Source organism: Xenopus laevis, chromosome 1L (genome assembly GCF_017654675.1).
Source record: "Xenopus laevis strain J_2021 chromosome 1L, Xenopus_laevis_v10.1, whole genome shotgun sequence".
NCBI lineage: Eukaryota > Metazoa > Chordata > Amphibia > Anura > Pipidae > Xenopus > Xenopus laevis.
In genome coordinates, this window is record NC_054371.1 from 92208767 (window position 1) to 92231615 (window position 22849).

The following is a 22849-nucleotide window of genomic DNA, read 5'->3' on the forward strand; positions in this document are numbered from 1 at the left end:
TCAGTTTTAGACCGCCCCTATTTCTGATTTTCTCAGATCCGCTTTCATCTGGTATGGTACCTATGGATTGGAGAAAAGCTCATGTCATTCCAATACTTAAAATGGGATTACGATCTCAGCCTGGCAGTTATAGGCCAGTACGTTTGACATCTGCAGTGGGCAAATTATTTGAAGGGATCACATTAAAAATGTTGTCCTAGTCATTTTTCCCAACAAACAACTGCTTTCTAAACTAAGGTCTGTTAGGCTTAAAGGAGAAGGAAAGGTTAAAACTAAGTAAGCCTTATCAGAAAGGTCCATCTAAATATACCAGTAACCCCTCAAAGTAATGCAGCTCTGAGTCCTCTGTCAAAAGAAACACTGCATTTCTTTCCTTCTATTGTGTACTCATGGGCTTCTGTATCAGACTTCCTGCCTTCAGCTTAAACCTCATTGCCCTGGGCAAGAGCATGCCCAGTTTGCTCCTCTCCCCCCACCCCTCCCTGCTCTACTGTAATCTGAGCCCAGAGCAGGGAGAGACTCAGGCAGGAAGTGATGTCACACCACATTAATACTGCAGCTCCTATTCTAAGCAAACAGAGTGTTTATAGAGCTGTTTACTCAGGTATGGTAAAACATTCTACAGAATAAATATAGCATTCTAGCTTGCACTGTTGCAGCTAATCAATTGGCAATAAAATGCCTCCGTATCTTTCCTTCTCCTTTAATGAAGTCATTTGCACATGAATAGGAAACTGGCTATAGGATCGGATACAGAGGGTGGTTGGTAATGGTACATTCTCTACTTGGAGAAAGGTTCTTAGTGGGATCCCTCAGGGTTAATTATTGAGTCTACTTTTATTTAACTTAGGGATCTTGACAAACTGGCAATCTGGGCAGCTTAGTGGCAAATGAGATTCAATGTTGATAAATGTAAAGTCATGAACCTGGGGTGTAAATATATCCAAGCCCCTTATACCCTTAATGGGACTGCACTAGGCAAATCCATAATGGAAAAGGACCTTGGAGTCCATGTAGATAATCAATTTGGCTCCAGCAAGAAATACCAGTCAGCGGCCAGTCAGCAGCATCAAGGAAAAGTAAGCTCTTGAAATGTATTAAAAGGGGCATTGATTCACGGTAGAAAGGGGTCTTTCTTCCATTGTACAGAGCACTGTATGGCCCCATCTAGAATATGCTGTACAGTTTTGGTCTCCAGTGCTCAAACAGGACATTGAATTAAAGAGGGTACAGAGAAGGGCAACTAAGCTGGTAAAGGTATGGAAAATCTTAGCTAGAGGAAAGACTGCCCAAATTGTGGATGTTCACACTGGAGAAGAAGTGCTTAAGGGGTGATATGATAACTATGTATAAATATATAGGGGGATCATATAATAATCTCTCTAATGCTTTATTTACCAGTAGGTCTTTCCAGCTGATGCAACCTCATCCATTCCAATTAGAAGAAAGGAGGTTCCGCCTAAATATTCGGAAGGGGTTTTTTACAGTGAGAGTGGTAAAGATGTGGAATTCTCTCCCTGAACCAGTCATACAGGCTGATTCATTAGATTTAAGAAGGGGTTGGATTGCTTTTTAGAAAGTGAGGGATTACAGGGTTATGGAAGGTAACACATTGTACAAATTGATCCAGGGACTAGTCCGATTGCCATTTTGGAGTCAGGAAGGAATTTTTTTCGCCTCTGAGGCAAATTGGAAAGGCTTTAAATGTTCGGGTTTTTTTGCCTTCCTCTTTATCAACTAGCAGTTAGGCAAGTTAAATAGAGTTAAAAGGTTGAACTTGTCTTTTTTTAAACCTAACTTACTTTATAGTATATGTTACTATATAGATGACATACTTATCATATGGACAGCATAAAAAAAGAGCTATTGGCATTCCCCCCAAAGATTTAACCAATTCCACCCTCTATCAACCTTACTCTTAACCATTCCTATTCACACATCAACTTCCAGGATTCCACCATCTACATCAAAAACAGAACCATACAAGCATCCCTATACCAGAAACCAACAGGCCGTCCTGCCTGCCTATCTTAGGTGGGACAGTTTTCATCCTCATCACATAAAAAAAGAAATAGTTTTTAGCCCAGCTCTGGGATACAACCAGATTTGTCCAACCTTAAAGAAGAACTAAACCCTGAAAATAACAATGGCTATAAATACCATATTTAATATAATGAATTTATTGCATCAGCCTAAAGTTTCATCTCCTCAATAGCAGCAATGATTCAGGACTTCAAACCTGTCATAGGTGGTCACCATCTTGGAAAGTGTATACGATACTCACATGCTGAGAGGGCTCTGAACAGCTGTTGAGAAGCTAATCTTAGGGGTTGTCGCAAATTTACAAGATGAAAATGAGGTTAATCTGTAATATAAAATGATGCTACAGGGCTGATTATTAAATTCTGATACTAGTTGCACTGGTTTCTGAGCTGCCATGTAGTAATTATCTGTATTAATTACTAATCAGCCTTATATTATGACATTTATATTCTATGTGTACTGTATATGGTGAGTGGGTGTCACGATCGCCGCCCGGAGCAGGTCCAGGAGCTCCGGGCGGCGCGTCCTTCCCTGCTGGCGTCGCTTCCAAAATGGCGGCGCCCATGGCCGCCACGTGGGTAGCGGCGCCGGCGCGATGACGTCAGCGCGTCGACGTCGGCGCAAGGACGCCGATGACGTCAGAATGGCGCCAAATTCAAATATAAAAGCCTTACCAAGACGTCAGAATGGCGCCCAAGTATAGGATTCATTCCTGTGAAGTTTCCTGGGTTTCCTGTCTGCTTTGCTGAAGACTTTTCTTGTTCCTGTTTGTTGCTGACCTCTTGCCTGGACTTTTGGACTTTGCTGTTATTCTGCCTGCCTTTGAACCCTTGCCTGGACTTTGGTTATTCTCCTGATTTACCCCTTGTTGGACACCGCGACCTTGACTCCCTTGTGGGCTTCCTCCTTGATCCTGACAACCTCCCTGGTGGGAGCATCCCGGCTCCCTGACAGTGGGTCCCTAAGCTCAGTAACTAAGCACAGAGCATGTGCAGTGAATGAGCAGAGAAGAAGATGGGGAGCTACTGGGGCATGTTTGGAGGCACAGATATTTACTGCTAAAGGGCAGTTGTTGCCTTGGTCTGGTACAGAAGCCCAAAACATAATGTACAACATCTCTAGCCTACTTCTTTTGTTAAGCTTTAGTTCTCCTTTAATAACACATCGACATTCCTTACGGACACCATCCACAGGTTCTTAATGATCAAATCCAAAGAGCAACTCAAATACCCAAAGACACTCTCTTGAAATACAAACAAAAGACAGAAAGCAACAGGGTATTGAAGTTACCTAGAATCCACAACTAAACATTATTAGAAAAATAGCCAGAGACCTGCAACCCATGCTTCATACAGATGCCAGACTACATGAAATATTCCCTGTACCTCTCCTGTCTAAAAGACAACCTCCTAGTCTGAGGGAAATGATTCTAAGAAGTACTTTTTCAAGCATCTAAAGCAGGTACATTTTCCTGAAACTGCAACAGATGTGAAAAAAATACATCCTGTGCAAATATCAAGTCTACACCGTTCAGGGCTACTATTTTGTGCTTTATCCAATGTAGTGTACTGTACATAATTATATGTACTAAGCAGAGACGGAACTAGGTGGGGGCGGGCCCTTCAGTGCGGTGCTACAGCCGCTGCAGTGAGTGTGTGACTGCCGGGGGGTCCTGCGGGAGTGTGGGCCCTGGCCCAATTGCACCCCCTGCTCCCCCGGTAGTTACTCCACTGGTATTAAGTGCTCTACAGGAGGCATATACATGGGAGAAACAGGGCAAATACTACGCACAAGGATGAACCATCAATGACATAAGATCAAGACTAAAGCATGTGATAAACCAGTGGGACAACACTTCTGCAATCAAAATGACATTCTTCAGAAAATGAGGGTCTTAATTCTAAAATAGAAGCTGACCAGGAAGAAGGGGGTGCATGCATGTCATGTAGCGTGGCAGAGATAATCCCCTAAATCAGAGACAATTAACCCACAGCCAAACAGGGGCATCATTACCAAGCGGAGAAAAACATTAGGGTAAAAAGGAACGAGAACTAGTCTATACTATGTCTCCATTCTTGTAAAAATCTTCGGCCTCTGATAAGCAGAGGCGGACCCAATATGGTGGCGGAGAGCAGGCCAATTTGGCCCCAGCCACGCCAATGGGGGCCCCGCACCCTAGCTAGAACCCAGTATGGCCCCGGGCCTGTTTATTTTTAAAATTGTCCGACCGTCCGGCCCGAGCGCGTCATCGCATCAGATTTGTGCGCTGACGCAACATTGCCAGTGCGACGCCACTGACGTGGGACCGTTGCCGCACCACCCCTTCCCGCCCACTGTGCAAAGTACAACACTGCAGTCTGCAGGGACAGCAATGAAGTGTCAGGCAAGTGCTTGGATGTTTGCGTGCGTGTTTCTATTATCTAAGGATCGTGACCTGCTATTAATCTGATGAAATTGAACGGAATAGTGATGTATGTACTGGGGGTAAAGAGTGAACAGGACTAAATGTGTGAGGGTGTATGTAGTGTGATGAAAGTAGTTTGTGGAACTAAAATGTACATGTGAGTTTAGGTAGTGCAAATAGTGAATGAAAGGTGAACTGCAACTGACATGAATGCTGTGGTGAATCGCTGTGAGTGGAAAGTGTGTAGCCACGTTGTGTGGAGACTTCTTATGTGTTGTCACTATGTACAAGTGGGGAAATGTGTTACTATGGCTGTGTGGTGTGAAGTGACATTTGTGAATGTTGGAATGGAAATGAAGTTATGTGTGTGATTTATGTGACACTTCCTGATAGTGGATGTTATGTGCAACCTATACTGTGGGGTTGCTGTCATAGCATGGGATGTCTCATGTTATGTGTGAACACCATATATGAAGAAGAACACCATATATGTGGAAAACAGACATGTGCTGTTAATGTGTGCTAGGATCAAAGGTGGAAAATTAAGTGTGCGTTACTATATGGGTTGATGAGTGAATGTAGACTGTGATATATGATGCATGTGCTCAATGTGCATGTGCTGTGCAGAGACTGATGTGGTTACCCTATTGAATGGTTCAATCAAATGTGTGATATCCCTTGGGATTATAACTAAACGAAAAGGGATGAAATGTCATGTGATATGTGTAGTAAGATGGACCTCGTGTTGACAGCAGTTCAGGTAGCTGTGACGCCACCCACCCCCCGAATCTTCTCTTTCCTTAGTGTTATTGCTCCGCCGTTGTCCCAGTGCTGCCCAGTGTGATCCAAACATGGAAGAATTGCATTGGGAAACACTGGAGCCATGAGGGGCTTCTGCTACCCTGAATATCCCCAGGACCAGCCCTCCTAGCCCTGGACTCGCCTGCTCCAGCTTCCGTTCTCCTCCTAGCCCAGGACTCCAGGAATCTTCTGGTCGAACAGGGAGCAAATGGATCCGGTTGAATGTTGGCGGCACATACATCCTGAGCACCAAGCAGACCCTTTGTGGGGATCCCAAATCCTTGTTATACCGCCTGTGCCAGGAGGACCCGGAACTGGATTTGGACAAGGTGACGCCACCCCCTTTTACGCCAAATATCTGCAGTATATATATGTGTGTGTGGGGTGCAGTCCTGCTTGTGTCACTAGGCATTGGCCCCATTCTACCCTCACTCTGTGTGTGTGTCTCTCATCTGTACCAGTGATAGGCAGGCAACACTCGACCTCTAGTATTACCAATAGCTTTACTAGATCTTTGATACTGGGGCTCATTTATCAACGCTGGGCAAATTTGCAACAACCAATCAGTGTTATCACTGATTGGTTGCTTTTTAAAGCCAGCTGCAAGTAGAATAATGAATGCAGCAGTCTGATTGGTTGCCATGGGTTACTGCTCATGGGCAAATTTGCCCAGTGTTGATAATTGACCTCTGTCCTACCCTGCTATGGGTTCAAGGTATTACTATTTTTTTCAGGACAACCAAGGCTTTCACAAACTGCTGATATATTTTGTGTGATTACACTTTACAAGCTTCTAAATGTATATACTGTATATACTGTACATTTCATATAAAGCAACAAAGTGGGTTCATCACAGTGAGGTTGTGGAATGCACTGCCGGGTGATGTTGTGATGCTGATTCAGTTAATGCCTTTAAGAATGGCTTGGATGATTTTTTGGACAGACATAATATAAAAGGCTATTGTGATACTAAGCTCTATAGTTAGTATAGATATGGGTATATGGAATTTATGTGAAAGTAGGGAGGGGTGTGTGTATGGATGCTGGGTTCTCATTTGGAGGGGTTTAACTTGATGGACTTTGTATTTTTTCAACCCAATTTAACTATGTAACTATTTATTTGTAAAAAATTAGGGTCATTCTATTTCTTGCAATAGTAAAAAAATATTTTTCATAAACATGGAAATAGCAAAATAACTGGTGGCGAGACATATTTAAAAGTGTGTGTGGCCTACAATTGTGGGTGGGGCCTACAATTGTGGGCGTGGTCTAAATATTTTTGCCGACGTGCTACGCACGGCACATATGCCATCCCTTCACCTTTTTCAACCCAATTCAAGCACTGCCAAAGGGTGGATAAATTAGTCACTATCTCTGATAATCTTATAATACGTCATAATGCTCTGGATCAGGGCTGTCCAACTGGCGGGCCGCGGGCCACATGCAGCCCGCGACCCCCCTTCTTTGGCCCCCCAGATGCTGTGTCTGCTTACCATATGTAAACTTTAAAAGGTATCACTGTAGAGATAAACTGCATTGTTTAAACCTCAAATTCAGACTCTAATCCGCTGTATCACCTGTGATCCCCCTGTATTGTTCACACTTGTGACACCTCTATTGTTTATATCCTAAAGGCCTGTACTGTTCACACCTGAGACCCAGACTGAAACTGCCACATTGTTCACCTGTTCACACCTTATTCAGAATGCTAATGGGGCACCAGCACTGTGTCACTGTATGTAGTACATATTAGACTGAGAGCTTTCCCTGTCTCCTGCTCTGTTCTGCCTTCCTCCCTGCAGGGCTGGAACTAGGGGCAGGCAGAGTAGGTGCCCACCTAGGGCGCAATCATGGGCGGGGCACACTTACGGGGAATTTCCTTTCTTTTTTAAACCCTGATTTGCTTGGCCTTTAATAGTTTTTCAACTTTATAAACCCCCTGTTCCAGACAGAATCATTCCCCAGCTCCCTTTTGGCCGCTGTTGGCACAGGTACATGTAGCCATCCTGCTAACATGGCTATTATTTAAATTGTGCAAAGTATATTCTGTGTAAAATAATATTTCTGGACTTGTAGTTCTATTAATCTTCAGCACTGAAACAGTTAATTGCTGAAGACCTTGCTGGGCTTGCAGTTTCCCTCCCACAGGAAGAAGAAAGATTCCTGCCACCAATAGGAGAGCAGCTTTCAGACTGAGGAGTTGCAGCCAATGAGAGAAAGACTGACTTCTGAAAGAAGAAAAAGGAAGAGGGAGAACTTCCAGGAAGGCAGAGGAGATCTGAGGCAGATAGAGATATACCCAGAGCTGTGCTGCATGTGAGAAGGAATCCTCTCTTCACAGAGACCAGTGACTGTCTGCTATCTGAAGAGGAGTGTTACAGATCACACCACATGGTGACTGCTTAGTCTGCTCAATATCTGGAGAAACTGTAAGCAGTTTTCAGTGAGTGCTACCTGTTGATTTTGACTCTCACTTAATCAGGCATTGCAGGGCTTTATACAAGCCAGTAACAATTAGGACTAGAGACAGGACTTTTATATCTGCCTGCCTGCAATCCATTCTGAAGGGTAAAGGCCTATTTGGAGAGGATTATTCATATATCACCAATATTCATATATCGCCAATAATTCAGCTTGTGTCATTTTCTGCGTGTGCTCTCCTGAGTGAAGCCTCCCACTACAGCCTGGTGGATCACAACTACTGTTTATTTGCCTTGTGGATTACAAATACTGGTTTATATATGAGCTCCAACTGCCGGCCTTACTGCTATTATTAATACTGGCCAGTGTTCAGGGAATTTGACTTAAACATTATCTGAGTTGACTAGATCAGTCTGTTTATTATTCATTGTCATTTTCTAACATTTGATATTACATTAGTGGTATAACTGTGTGTTCAGATGCTTTGACTTATTTGTTGAAACATATTGCTAAAAGAGAGATTGTTCAATTTATCCTTATTACTGGGTCTTCGGATCTGATAAAAGTGCTTGCATTTACACTGCTGGTTTATGTGTATCACTGGGGGTTGTGGGTGTCACCAGAGGTGGACGAGAGCAGGACCCATCTAACACAGCTACACCTACGGGTGCGCTACATTTGGGGGCTCGTCTGGGATACTTGCTCCGCCCAGAACTCCGCCCCTATTTCCCTAGACCAAGTGTTAAAGTGATATGGAAGGCAAAATGAACCCAGAAACCGCTGCAAAGTGGTGTAAACAGCACAATGCTCAGCCAGAACACTGCTTAGTTTTCATGTTGCCAGACACTGAATGGACTGAAATACAAATACGTCAAGTAGCTGAGTCCTTACCAGTGGTTGGCCGTGGATTCATATTAGACAGCATCATGGATACTGCTGAACACAAGACTCTAGCTTTATTAGAATGGAGAAATCCCTTGGTGCATGAACAAATACCTCCGAGTGTGTCAGGTCCAGGAGAGAATGTAGTCCATGTGATATTCCCTAAAAGGGGCACTACTTCACTAGTAGAAGGAATACCTGTGGAAACAGTACCGCCTTCTACAACAGAGGTTGAATTTTGACTACCCAGTAATGCCATAGGACCAGAAGTTCTGAATGCTTTGGGGAGTCTTGTAGAAAAATGCCTGAAGCCTACACAGCCATTTACTGGATTTGGGTACCGCAAGTTACGTTTCTTTTCCGGCAAGCAACCCACCCCTCAGGGAGAGGAAGACTTTGAATCCTGGATGGATCAGGCTTCACAGTCCATAGAAGAATGCAGGAAACAACCAGTCGCACTCTGAATAACGTTGTATCAGTGTTCAAAAGTTAAACATTTATTAAGCCCATATGCCAAGGCAACGTTTCGAGCCTACCAGGCTCTTTATCAAGCCCCTGTGTTACACCAAACAAACAGCCTTTTAAAGTGAAAATGGGGGTGTAAGACTACAAGTCCCACCTCCTAATCAGTGACATCATTACATATGTGTTAACCCCGTGTTATAAAATACACCATAGGTTTATCAATTATATGAATATAAAATTGTACAAAAGTATGAAAAAACCTTTCAGAAATTATTTAAAATCTTAAAAAAGTGAAAAAGTGAAAAAGCGAAAAAAATTGTATAAAAATTGTATAAAAATAGAAAAAGTGGAAACAGCTCCTGAGACCAAACAATTACTTCTCATATCCAAAAATTCATTGTTTGAATAAAAAGATGAAAAATTGAAAAAAATGAAAAAATGAGAAAAATGAAAAAATCAAAAAAAATCAATAATTGTGTCCACAGTTCATTATTGTCCAAAAGGTAAAGTTCCTTGTTGTCCAAAAAAAATTCTTTTTTTAAAAAAATAAAGTTCGTTTTCATCTGTATTAGTCTCAGGTTCTTATGTCCAAATCTTTAAACCAGGACCAATAATATATTCCAAGTCCATTTTTTTATACAAAAATTCATTCAGTATACTCCCTTCTTTATAGAAGGTATCAATAGCTTGAAACATTTTGCAATAAGTAACAACCTATATTTGACATATATCATTCTGATATTATTTATTACTTCGCAACATTGTTTAATATAGTAACTTTGTTTATACCCATATTGATCCAGCATACCTGAGACGCCACAGCATGACTCACTCTGCATATTGTACTCAGCATCTCTCTGAGACATCTATGCTGTGTAAGATGTTCTGCCTGCACTCAGGATACCTTAAGTGGATCTTTTAATGGCCTAAAGAAGAAAAAACGTTTGACAATTATTAAAGGCTTCAAAGTATGTAACATCTATGCATATAAAAACACTACACAGGACCCTAATAGTTACCTCAAAAAATAAACTGTGCTGGAGTATATTCCCTATTTAATCCACGGGGCCAGATAGTGTCCAATTTTTGGATCCACATCATTTCAAGTTTTTTTAACATGAGGAGTCTATTACCTCCCCTCCTAGGGATCTCAACTGAATCAATGACTTGAAACTTGAGCTGGCTAACAGAATGTCTTGCAGTGTGGAAATGTGCTGGGACAGGTAGCATCGTCAGCTGCCTACGTATCGTAGATTTATGTTTTGAAATACGGTCCCTTATTTTTTGCGTGGTTTCACCCACATAAAGTAGGCCACAGGGGCATTTCAAAAGATAGACAACCCAAGATGATTCACATGTAAAATATTTCTTTATCTCATACTTATTTCCACGATGTGGATGGTAAAAAACATTACCTTTTGTCACCGAATTGCACTGAACACAATGTAGGCATGGAAAGGTTCCAAATTTGGGATTCTGCAAGAATAACTGTTTAGTAAGACCCTTACCACCAATATCAGCTTTAACCATCTGATCTTTTAAATTCCTTCCTCGCTTATATGCCAAGATAGGAGTCTGTTGAAAGACAGGTATATTTTGGTGACAGGATTGCAGAATATGCCAATGTCGGCGGATGATATTGCCTACATGTCTACTGGCCGTGGTATATTTACTCACAAACACTAATCTCTCATTCTTTTGTGTTTCTTTTTTAACTAAACCAAGTAGATCATCCCTACTTTTGTTCTGAACCTTACCTTGGTTCTTATCGAGAATCTCCTGGGGATAACCCCTCTCTCTAAATCGGAAAGACATCTCGTCATTAGCTTGCCGTAACCGGTTGCTGTCACTAACTATACGTTTTAATCTCGTATATTGGCTAAGAGGTAAGGAATCACGCAATGATTTTGGATGAAAGCTAGTGTAATAGAGTAAATTATTCTTATCAGTTATTTTCCTGAATAGATCGGTCTCAATCCCTGTGGCCACTCTAGTTAGTTGGACATCCAGGAAGTTTACAGTCTCCTTGTCACATGTCATAGTGAATTTCAATGTATCCTCCATGTTATTCAGGAGGCTGTGAAATTGTGTCAAACTCTCTGATGTCCCGTCCCACAACACTAGCAGATCATCTATATAGCGAATGTACATGATACAATGATCAAATAGTGGATTCGCATATATAATAGTTTCTTCTAGAAATGCCATATAGAGATTTGCGTATGTCGGCGCTACGTTACTTCCCATGGCGGTCCCTCTCTCTTGAATGTAGTAATCATCGCCAAATAGGAAATAATTTTGATGCAGTACAATTTCAAGTAGATCTAATAAGAAATTTTTTTGTGTTACAGTATACTCTGTTTTATCAAGATGGTAACGTATAGCTTTAAGGCCAGACTCATGTGAGATAGATGTATATAGGCTGGTCACATCAAATGTTGTTAGCCATATTTCACATTCAGGGAGTTGTATCACTTTAAGAATATTGAGCAAATATGTGGTGTCTCTAACAAAGGATTTTGTGCTTTGTACCAGAGGTTGCAATACCTTATCCAAAAATACAGCAAGGGGACTTAATACAGAATCTGTTCCAGCCACAATTGGTCGCCCCGGTGGTTTCTCCAGATTTTTATGTATTTTTGGTAAGGTATAGAGTACGGGTGTGATGGGATACTCTTTAATTAGAAATTGCTTCAAATCTTCATCAATTATGCCCTCCTCAAAGGCATTATACACCCTGTCCATTATACATTGCTGGATTGAAGTAAGGGGATTTGTATCCACCCTCCTATATACCTCTGTTTGTGCCAACTGTGAGTTAATCTCCTCAACATAATAATCCTTGTTCATAACCACTAATGCCCCTCCCTTATCAGCCGGTTTGATTATTATCTCCTTATTATGCAACAATTCTGTCAGAATGATATATGTCAAATATAGGTTGTTACTTATTGCAAAATGTTTCAAGCTATTGATACCTTCTATAAAGAAGGGAGTATACTGAATGAATTTTTGTATAAAAAAATGGACTTGGAATATATTATTGGTCCTGGTTTAAAGATTTGGACATAAGAACCTGAGACTAATACAGATGAAAACGAACTTTATTTTTTTAAAAAAAGAATTTTTTTTGGACAACAAGGAACTTTACCTTTTGGACAATAATGAACTGTGGACACAATTATTGATTTTTTTGATTTTTTAATTTTTCTCATTTTTTCATTTTTTTCAATTTTTCATCTTTTTATTCAAACAATGAATTTTTGGATATGAGAAGTAATTGTTTGGTCTCAGGAGCTGTTTCCACTTTTTCTATTTTTATACAATTTTTATACAATTTTTTTCGCTTTTTCACTTTTTCACTTTTTTAAGATTTTAAATAATTTCTGAAAGGTTTTTTCATACTTTTGTACAATTTTATATTCATATAATTGATAAACCTATGGTGTATTTTATAACACGGGGTTAACACATATGTAATGATGTCACTGATTAGGAGGTGGGACTTGTAGTCTTACACCCCCATTTTCACTTTAAAAGGCTGTTTGTTTGGTGTAACACAGGGGCTTGATAAAGAGCCTGGTAGGCTCGAAACGTTGCCTTGGCATATGGGCTTAATAAATGTTTAACTTTTGAACACTGATACAACGTTATTCAGAGTGCGACTGGTTGTTTCCTGCATGTTGTTTGACCCAAAGACAGGAGTGGGTCTCACAGTACAGCACCTGACGCTACAAAAGCGACACTCGGAGAGGTGAGCACTCCATGTATGTGTAGTCCATAGAAGAATGGGACATTCCGGAACCCCAAAAAAAACAAAGAATTGCTGAAAGTTTAAAAGGATTAGCTGCTGACACCATACGCAACTTAAAGATGAGCAAGTATGATTGTACATCTAAAGACTATTTAGAAGTGCTGCATGATGTGTTCGGGAGAACAGAGAAGGCTTCTGACCTTCTGTACCAGTTTGAGCATACATACCAAGAGGTTGGTGAAAAGCTATCTGATTATATTAATCGCTTAGACAAAATACTCCACCAGATCATCCTAAAGAAGGGAGTGGACCCAAAAGTAGCAGATCAGGTGCGGATTGGTCAGATTTTGCAAGGAGCTCAAGCTCTGGATCCCATTATGTGGAAACTGAGGATGAGAGGCAGAAGAGAAACTTTCACCTATTCACAGTTGGTCAAAGAAGTGAGGGAAGAGGAAGCACTGCTGGAAGCCAAATCTCAGACTTCAACTCAAGTTGCAAGCAGAAGTAAGCCGGAGCTTGCTACAGTACATACCACCCAAACAGGAGGCATGGTCCCAAATGTTGTGAGTACTGAGGTGTCACAGCTACAAGCACAAGTGTCTACACTAACAGAAGCAATAACCCAAGTTACCAGATCCGTTGCAGAGTTGCAGAAGATTGTGGTAGTTTTAGCGGAAGGGAAGGATACCCCTGCAAAAGCACTTACAATGAGACCTAAGGGAGAATCTGCAAAGCCCAGATCCATAGCTATTTCTGGATTTTGTTTCCGCTGTGGAGAAACAGGGCATATAAAGCGACAATGTCCTAATGCTGAAAACTTGCGAAAAGTAAATGAACTGCTATTGGCAAGTGCGATGCAGGAAAACTTCAGAGGGCCTCAATGAAGGAGTCAGCTGAGCGCCCAGTTAAAAAGAACTCCATGAAGTCTAACAGAAACAGAAGTCTTAAAGGACCTAATCTTCTAAATGTTTCTAGCAGGGAAAAGGAGAAAATATCCACTGTGGCCCCTTCCAGTTCATCTAAGTCAGTTGGCAAATGTGGAAAACCAGCGCGGCAAGAGTCTCTGCATCAAAACTCACCAAGAATTACTACAAAAAAATCCTGTCCCCAAATAGAAGCTTTAAAAGGCGGGAAGCGACCAACTGTTCCTCAAAACCATGCTGACTGTCGCACTGCTGAGCAGCACAGAAAAGAGAAACTACCTGAAGGCTTAGTGGGACTTTCTCCTATAGTAACAGTAAAGATAGAAGACGTGTACAGTAAGGCACTACTGGATACTGGTGCACAAATCACTATCCTGTTTAGAGATTTCTACCAGAAACATTTAAAGCATTTGCCTCTTTTGAAGCTAGAAGACTTGCAGATCTGGGGACTAAGTGATACTAAGTTTCCCTATGATGGCTATGTCTCACTGAAGCTAGAATTTCCCAGCTCGGTGGTGGGGTCAACAGAAGTTTTTGAAACTCTCGCTGTTGTGTGTCCAAGACCAAAAGAAAAAGGTATAGCTTCTATTTTAGTGGGGACCAACACTGACCTTGTCAGGAGAATGCTGAAGCCTCAGCTAACTCAAGAACATCCAACACTACATCCACTTCTGAGACCAGCATTTTGTGCCCTTCAGGAGGAAAAGGACAACAAGATAGAGGAAATAGGACATGTATGGACACTATCTGGGAAAGAGTATGAAATACTCCCTGGTCATGTCAAGTGTTTCAAAGCCAAATTAAGGATGTGTGGGCAAGCAGCCACATCTCATCTTATGATGGAAATGGATCCACAATTACAACTGCCACCTGGACTTGAGTTAGTACCAGAAATCTGGCCTGTTGACAAGCTGAAACATCCTTGTGATACTGTGTCTGTGGGACTGACAAATAAAGGAAGTAACCCTATTGTTCTTGGCTCACAAGTGCATTTGGGTAATGTATACGCTGCCACTCCCTTACCTGCTTCTGTTTTGACAAGTGATAAAGGTAACGCAAAACAGTTGAAGCTGGAAGATGTTGATATAGGAGGTGGTCTGATGACACCTGAATGGGTAGCCAGAGTAAAAAAGATGTTGATAAAGAGGAGGAATTGTTTCTCCACCAGTGAGCTTGATGTGGGGTGTGCACAACACCGTATAAGATTAAAAGAAGACCGACCATTCAGAGAACGTTCCAGAAGGGTTGCTCCAGGTGATTTGGAGGACTTGAGAAAACATCTGGAAGATCTCAAAGCGGCCGGAATAATTAAAGAGTCAAGAAGCCCATACGCTTCTCCCATTGTTGTTGTCAGAAAGAAGAATGGATCAATTCGCATGTGTGTGGATTATCGCACTCTGAATCAGCGAACCATTCCTGACCAGTACACCACACCTAGAATCGAAGATGCTCTTAATTGCCTGGTGGGCAGCAATTGGTTCAGTGTGTTAGACTTGAGGAGTGGATACTACCAAATTCCTATGCACCCTGAAGATAAGGAAAAAACTGCATTCATTACTCCTTTGGGATTTTTCGAATTTGATCGCTTGCCTCAAGGTCTCTCAGGTGCTCCTGCAACTTTCCAGAGGATCATGGAAAAAACAGTTGGGGATATGCACCTCCTGGAAGTCCTAGTCTACCTCGATGACCTTATTGTCTTTGGGAAGACACTAGAGGAGCATGAACAGAGGCTGATGAAAAGTACTAGACAGACTTGAGAAGGAAGGGCTGAAGTTGTCCCTGGATAAATGTAAGTTTTTTCCAATCTTCAGTGACCTATGTGGGACATGTGGTATCTGCAGAGGGAATATCAACTGATCCCAGCAAAATTGAAGCTGTGACATCTTGGCCCAGACCCAGAACCATCACAGAACTGCGGTCTTTTCTTGGGTTTTGTGGTTATTATAGGAGGTTTGTGGAAGGGTTCTCAAAAGCAGCTAGACCACTCAACCAACTGCTGCAAAATGATATAGTTGATGAAACTGATGAAGACTTTCTGTTGAAGAAGCCAAAGGGACCAAGGAATTCTAAAGAGTTCATTGAGAACCGTTGGACTCCTGAGTGTGAAGAGGCATTTGAACAGCTTAAGTATTGTCTCACACATGCCCCAGTACTGGCTTATGCTGATTCAAGAAAGCCATATACTTTACATGTTGATGCTAGCAGAGAAGGTTTGGGAGGAGTCCTTTACCAGGAGCATGACAAGAAACTGAGACCTGTAGCCTTTATCAGCCGAAGTTTATCTCCAACAGAGAGAAACTACCCTGCACACAAATTGGAATTCCTAGCTCTGAAGTGGGCTGTGGTTGACAAGCTACATGACTACCTTTATGGAGCTGATTTCGAAGTTCAGACTGATAACAACCCTTTAACATATATCCAGACCACTGCAAAGTTAGATGCTACTGGACATAGATGGATGGCTGCTTTATCCAACTACAACTTCAGTTTAAAATATCGTCCAGGACATCAGAATGGGGATGCTGATGGTTTGTCAAGAAGGCCACATGCAGACTCACACCCTGAGGATGAGTGGGTGGAAATTCCAGCACCAGGAGTGAGAGCTATGTGCCAGATGGTAGCTTACTGTCAGCAAACTGAATGTTGGGCCCAGAAGCTGGGTTTGCCAGGTCCAAGCATACCCCAAGCCTACTGTAATCTTGTAACATTGCAATGTTACTCTTTACCAGCTTTGAGCAACAGTAATCTCAGGAGAGACCAGAGAGAAGACCCCCTCGGACAGTTAGTTGTTGCTGCTTTGGAGAATAAAAGGGTTGAGATACTTCATACAGATTCTCATCCACTAGCAAGACTCCTAGCAAAAGAATGGCACAGACTACAGATACGAAATGGACTAGTGTATAGAAGGTCCCCTAGTGTTCTTGACAATGAAAAGTGGCAATTGCTGCTTCCCCGAAAGTATCAAGAAGTGGTACTTCAGTCATTACATGATGAACATGGCCATCTTGGCTATGACAAAACTCTGGGACTTGTAAGAGACAGATTCTACTGGCCATGTATGAAACAGGATGTTGAGGATTATTGTCGTTCATGTCTTCGCTGCATCCAGAGAAAGACTCTGCCCACTAGAGCTGCCCCATTAGGTAAAATGGAGAGTAGTGGACCTATGGAACTTGTCTGTATAGACTTTCTGTGCATTGAACCCGATGAAGGTGGAATCAGCAATGTGCTGGTAGTGACGGATCACTATACCAGATATGCTCAGGCATTCCCAGCTCGTGACCAAAAAGCTGTTACAGTGGCCAAGCTACTGGTTGAAAAGTTCTTTGTACATTATGGCCTGCCAAAAAGAATACACTCTGATCAAGGGCGTGACTTTGAAAGCAAACTCATTTACGAACTACTTACGCTTCTGGGAGTTCAAAAGAGTCGTACATCTCCTTATCACCCTCAAGGTGATCCTCAGCCAGAGCGTTTCAATAGAACTTTGCTAGATATGTTAGGAACATTGTCTGCTGAGAAGAAGAGCCAATGGAGTAGACATGTGGCTACAGTAGTGCATGCTTATGATAGCACTAAGAATGATGCTACGGGATTTTCACCCTACTTCCTAATGTTTGGAAGGGAAGCTCGTCTTCCTGTTGATTTGACTTTTGGAGTTACAGCTGATGATACTCCTTTACGATCTCATGCCAGTTATGTAGAAAGGCTCAAGAAGAACCTCAAAGAAGCTTATGATCTAGCTGAACATGCAAGTGGACAGAGACATCAGCGGAACAAAGCTCACTATGACAAGAAGGTGAAATGTCATGATTTGCAGCCTGGTGATAGAGTTCTGTTGAGAAATTTGGGCTTGCCTGGTAAGCACAAACTAGCTAATCGATGGGGCTCTGAGATCTACATTATTTGCTCTCAGCTACCTAACATTCCAGTCTATCAAGTCCGCCCTGAAGGTAAAGAAGGTCCTATAAAAACCTGGCACCGCAATAATTTAATGCCTTTGGCAGAGTCAGTGAGATTTATAAATTCTGAACCTACAATGCCTCAGCGCAAACCTAACTTGAGACGATCTAGAAGATTAAGACGGAGACAAGATACTCTTCCTGCTATTCAACACTCAGGTACTTCCCCAGAAGAGGAAGAAGACAGTGAGGATGAATGGGGATTGGATGGACTTTTTGATGACAACATTCAAGATTCCATTAACAGTAATCTCAATGCAGATGCATCAGAATTCATCCCATGTCACACTGAACAACCAGTTTCTAGCAATAGACTGACAAATGTTTCCATGCCTCAGGCAGGACTCAATGTCACTGGAAGTCTTGACAGTAATCCTGATGGCAACTGTACAGTGTTGGAGAAACAGAGTGAGGATGTTCAAGACGAAATTTTAGAAGAAGACAACATAACAGCTGAAAGCTTAGACATTGATCAACCCCCAGAACTAAGTTCTCCTGTCAATATCTTTGAACCAAGGCCTCAGAGATTGGTGAAACCCCCACAGAGACTCACATATGATACTTTGGGGAATAATACTCAAGAGCCTGTGGTCACTGCTCATCGTAGAATCTACGCCCATGTTCCCTCCACTTTCTACTCAGTTGGTGACACTACACCTCAGCTGATTTCTACAGTTGTGATACCATATTATAAAACAGCGGTTGAGTTAATGGTACATTAATGTTATAATTGTATTTGATGTTAAATTACTTTTTGACTTGGGAGGACCCAAGTATTTTCAGTGGGGGGAGAGTGTAGCCATCCTGCTAACATGGCTATTATTTAAATTGTGCAAAGTATATTCTGTGTAAAATAATATTTCTGGACTTGTAGTTCTATTAATCTTCAGCACTGAAACAGTTAATTGCTGAAGACCTTGCTGGGCTTGCAGTTTCCCTCCCACAGGAAGAAGAAAGATTCCTGCCACCAATAGGAGAGCAGCTTTCAGACTGAGGAGTTGCAGCCAATGAGAGAAAGACTGACTTCTGAAAGAAGAAAAAGGAAGAGGGAGAACTTCCAGGAAGGCAGAGGAGATCTGAGGCAGATAGAGATATACCCATACGGAACGCATTTTAGGACATCCTTCAGCGAAATACCTGTCCTGCATGCAATGTCCTATGCCTTCAGAATGGCGCATCGGTTGCTTTTGCCGTCACCCATCGTCCTAATCTACAATCACACCTCCATCTTCTACCCTCCCTTCTCAGCCGTCAGTAATACGAACTCCGTCCTCATCCTTCTGCCCTCAGCCTTCCGTCCTCAATCCTCCGCCTTCAGTCCTCTTCCTTTTAGTCCTCTTCCTTCCACCCTCTTCCCTCCTCCCTCACTGCTCAGCCATCCCCCCTCAGATCTCTCTTTTCAGCAGACAATCTTATCCATAAGTTTCTAAAGTGGTGAGCGAGGGCGGAAGGAAGAGGACTGAGGGAGGAGGATGGAGGGCTGAGGGCAGAAGACTGAGGGCAGAAGTCTGAGGGCAGAAGGGTGAGGGTGGAGTTCGTATTACTGACGGCTGAGAAGGGAGGGTAGACGACGGAGGTGTAACTGCAGATTTGGACGATGAGTGACAGTAAAAGAAACCGATGCACCATTCCGAAGGTATAGGACATCGCATGCAAGACAGGTATTTAGCAGCAGGATGTCCTAAAATGCATTCCGTATACCCAGAGCTGTGCTGCATGTGAGAAGGAATCCTCTCTTCACAGAGACCAGTGACTGTCTGCTATCTGAAGAGGAGTGTTACAGATCACACCACATGGTGACTGCTTAGTCTGCTCAATATCTGGAGAAACTGTAAGCAGTTTTCAGTGAGTGCTACCTGTTGATTTTGACTCTCACTTAATCAGGCATTGCAGGGCTTTATACAAGCCAGTAACAATTAGGACTAGAGACAGGACTTTTATATCTGCCTGCCTGCAATCCATTCTGAAGGGTAAAGGCCTATTTGGAGAGGATTATTCATATATCACCAATATTCATATATCGCCAATAATTCAGCTTGTGTCATTTTCTGCGTGTGCTCTCCTGAGTGAAGCCTCCCACTACAGCCTGGTGGATCACAACTACTGTTTATTTGCCTTGTGGATTACAAATACTGGTTTATATATGAGCTCCAACTGCCGGCCTTACTGCTATTATTAACACTGGCCAGTGTTCAGGGAATTTGACTTAAACATTATCTGAGTTGACTAGATCAGTCTGTTTATTATTCATTGTCATTTTCTAACATTTGATATTACATTAGTGGTATAACTGTGTGTTCAGATGCTTTGACTTATTTGTTGAAACATATTGCTAAAAGAGAGATTGTTCAATTTATCCTTATTACTGGGTCTTCGGATCTGATAAAAGTGCTTGCATTTACACTGCTGGTTTATGTGTATCACTGGGGGTTGTGGGTGTCACCAGAGGTGGACGAGAGCAGGACCCATCTAACACAGCTACACCTACGGGTGCGCTACATACATATTTGTGGGCAATATCTTGGCTGCTACTTGCACAGGTAAACAGATAATATGATGGATATTTGGCTGCTGCTGGCACAAGTACATATGGAGGCAATAGTGTGTATTTTTTGGCTGATGCTGGCACAGGTACAGATTGGGGGCAATATAAGGGATTGGCTGCTCCTGGCTCAGGTACATGGGGCAATATGGTGGCTGCTGGCACAGGTACACAGATGTTTGAGGGAAATATGATGGATTTTTGGCACTGCTGGAACAAATTGGAGCAATATGATGGATTATTTTGGTTGCTGCTGGCATAGGTACAGATTGGGGGTAAAAATATGATGGATGTTTTGTCTTATGCTGGCACAGGTACAGATTGGGGCCTGGGGGCAATCTGAGGGATTGACTGCCACTGGTATAGGTACAAATGGAGGCAATATGATAGGTGCTGGCACAGGTACAGGGGGCTATATGACTGGTAAGGTGGGAAATGGTAATGCAGGACTGGGTGGGGGGGCACTGATTGAAACCATTGCCTAGGGTGCAAAAATACCTTGGCCTGGCCCTGCCTCCCTGTATGTGTCATTCTCTGCTTGCCCAGTGCTGCTTGCCCTACTCTACCTGTGGGATGTAAGCCTGTTAGGGGTTTGTTAGCATTTGGAAATTGTTGTTAAGGGCCCCTAAGGTGTTTAATCGTGTGTTGGGGGGTTGTTGTATTATCCACAGGGGAGAATGAGGCATATGGATTTAAGAGCATGTTTTTAACATGACTTAAATTTTTCACATATGAGTGATGAGGGATTTCCCTGCAGTGAGCACCAACCATTTGGTTTTTTGGTGTGCTACCACCGTTAATGTGGATACGATCTTAAAAGTTCTTGTGGTAATATGAGTGCGGTTTACAGTGGGTGTGTTTTAAAAGGGGGAGTGGCCAAGACTGACTTCCATTATCGGCCCTCCTCCACATAGGCCAGTAAAATTTTGGCCCTCGGTACCACAGAACTTGGACAGCACTGCTCTGGATGATGATCAACTGACAATGAGAGATACCACTAGGTCGGGAGATTAAATAAACTAGTACAAAGAACAAATCAGACAATGTTCTGGCTATTAATTTAAAGACATCAAGTACAAATTTTTCTGATTATCTTTATCAAAGCCTGACCAAACTAGAATCCATGATTGGAACTTATTTATTAATAAAAAAATCAAAATTTTATTGGATCAGGGATAAACACGAAAATGTCGAGTAGAAATCCAAATCGTACATTTTTTTCAGAGTTTTTTCCCAAAGATACAGAATTTTTCGGATTTTTCAGGCTAATTCTAACGCAGACCACAGAAACTTCCAAATGGAAAAATAGTCCTCCAAATGCAATGTTGCAGGAATCACATTTCAAGACTTAGGGCAATAATTGTATCCCGGAAATATACACAACATTTTCAAGCTTGCAGTAACCACAAAAAAGCCAGGTAACGGTTATTGTCCCTTGCGTATCACTAAACAAATTGCAGACCTATTATCTCTTACTTCAGGGCTTATACATTAGCACACCTATTATTTTAATGAACATATATACTGCGAATGTGAAACAAATTCATATGCTGAAAAAGGTATTTTCTAAGTTAGCAGAGTACACTTCTCCCATAATTATCATAGGAGGGAACTTTACCCTTGTGCATTCAAATTTGCCCCCCCCAGACCCCAATACTTTATCCTTCCTTATCTTTAGCTATCTGTAACTTCCTAATTTAGTGCCCATGAATACTTTTTAATGATCTAACAGTATATATGCTGTGCCTTTCCAGTTTTCATTTGTATTTTGCCTGAAGAAGGGGTATTGGTACCCTGAAAGCTTGCAATGTATTGGTACCCTGAAAGCTTACCCCCCCTGGTTTACAGCCCCCTGGCCCGGCCCTCCAGCCCGCCCCTTTTTTCCCGCCGAAAGTCCTGGGCCATTGTTCTACCCCCAGCAGGGGGGGGCTGAGAGGGACCGAAACTACACGTTCTCATCTACAGGGGGAGGGGAGGGACCCTGCCTAACTTCACATCGGCCTTATGCAGGCCTCGTTCCCCCTAGGCAAAAGGATCCCCCTACCCCCTTTCGATTGTGTTTACCACCGACCTAATAAAAACACAGAGACTTGTTATGGTGGCAAAATCTGTGGAGGTCACATTTTTTATTTAACAATTTTATATTTAAAGGTCTAGGTACACCCTGACCACCAGCTGCGGCTCCTATACTCGTGAAGAACATGGGACTGCTGCCCATACCGTAACCAAACGTTTTAAGGGAGCAGGGATCATGGGGCAGAGCGCCCTCTGTTGACCAACGAGTAGCCCATCCTCCTGCTCCCCCATCATGTGCAATAATGGCGCTAACCCAGCCTCTCGCATGACTCGGACAAGACCGTGCAGTCAAAGTCTGCTCCACACTCGTGACTTCCCAATGGTAGGCCTGCACTTCACTGAAAACCATCCATCTTCCTGGAGCCGCACTGACGCCACCCAATGGAAAAAAGAGGGAAGGGTGCTACCTATCCTTTTTCCATGGCCCACCTAATCCTACCGCGACCTCCACCATTCCGCTATAAAGTTCCTGATATTTGACCAGAACAAATCCAAACCTTCCTCCGTCAAATGTACTTTATCCTTTCTGAAAAGCTGGGTTTGCCGATACCTTATATTGTCATGTCTAATTACCCC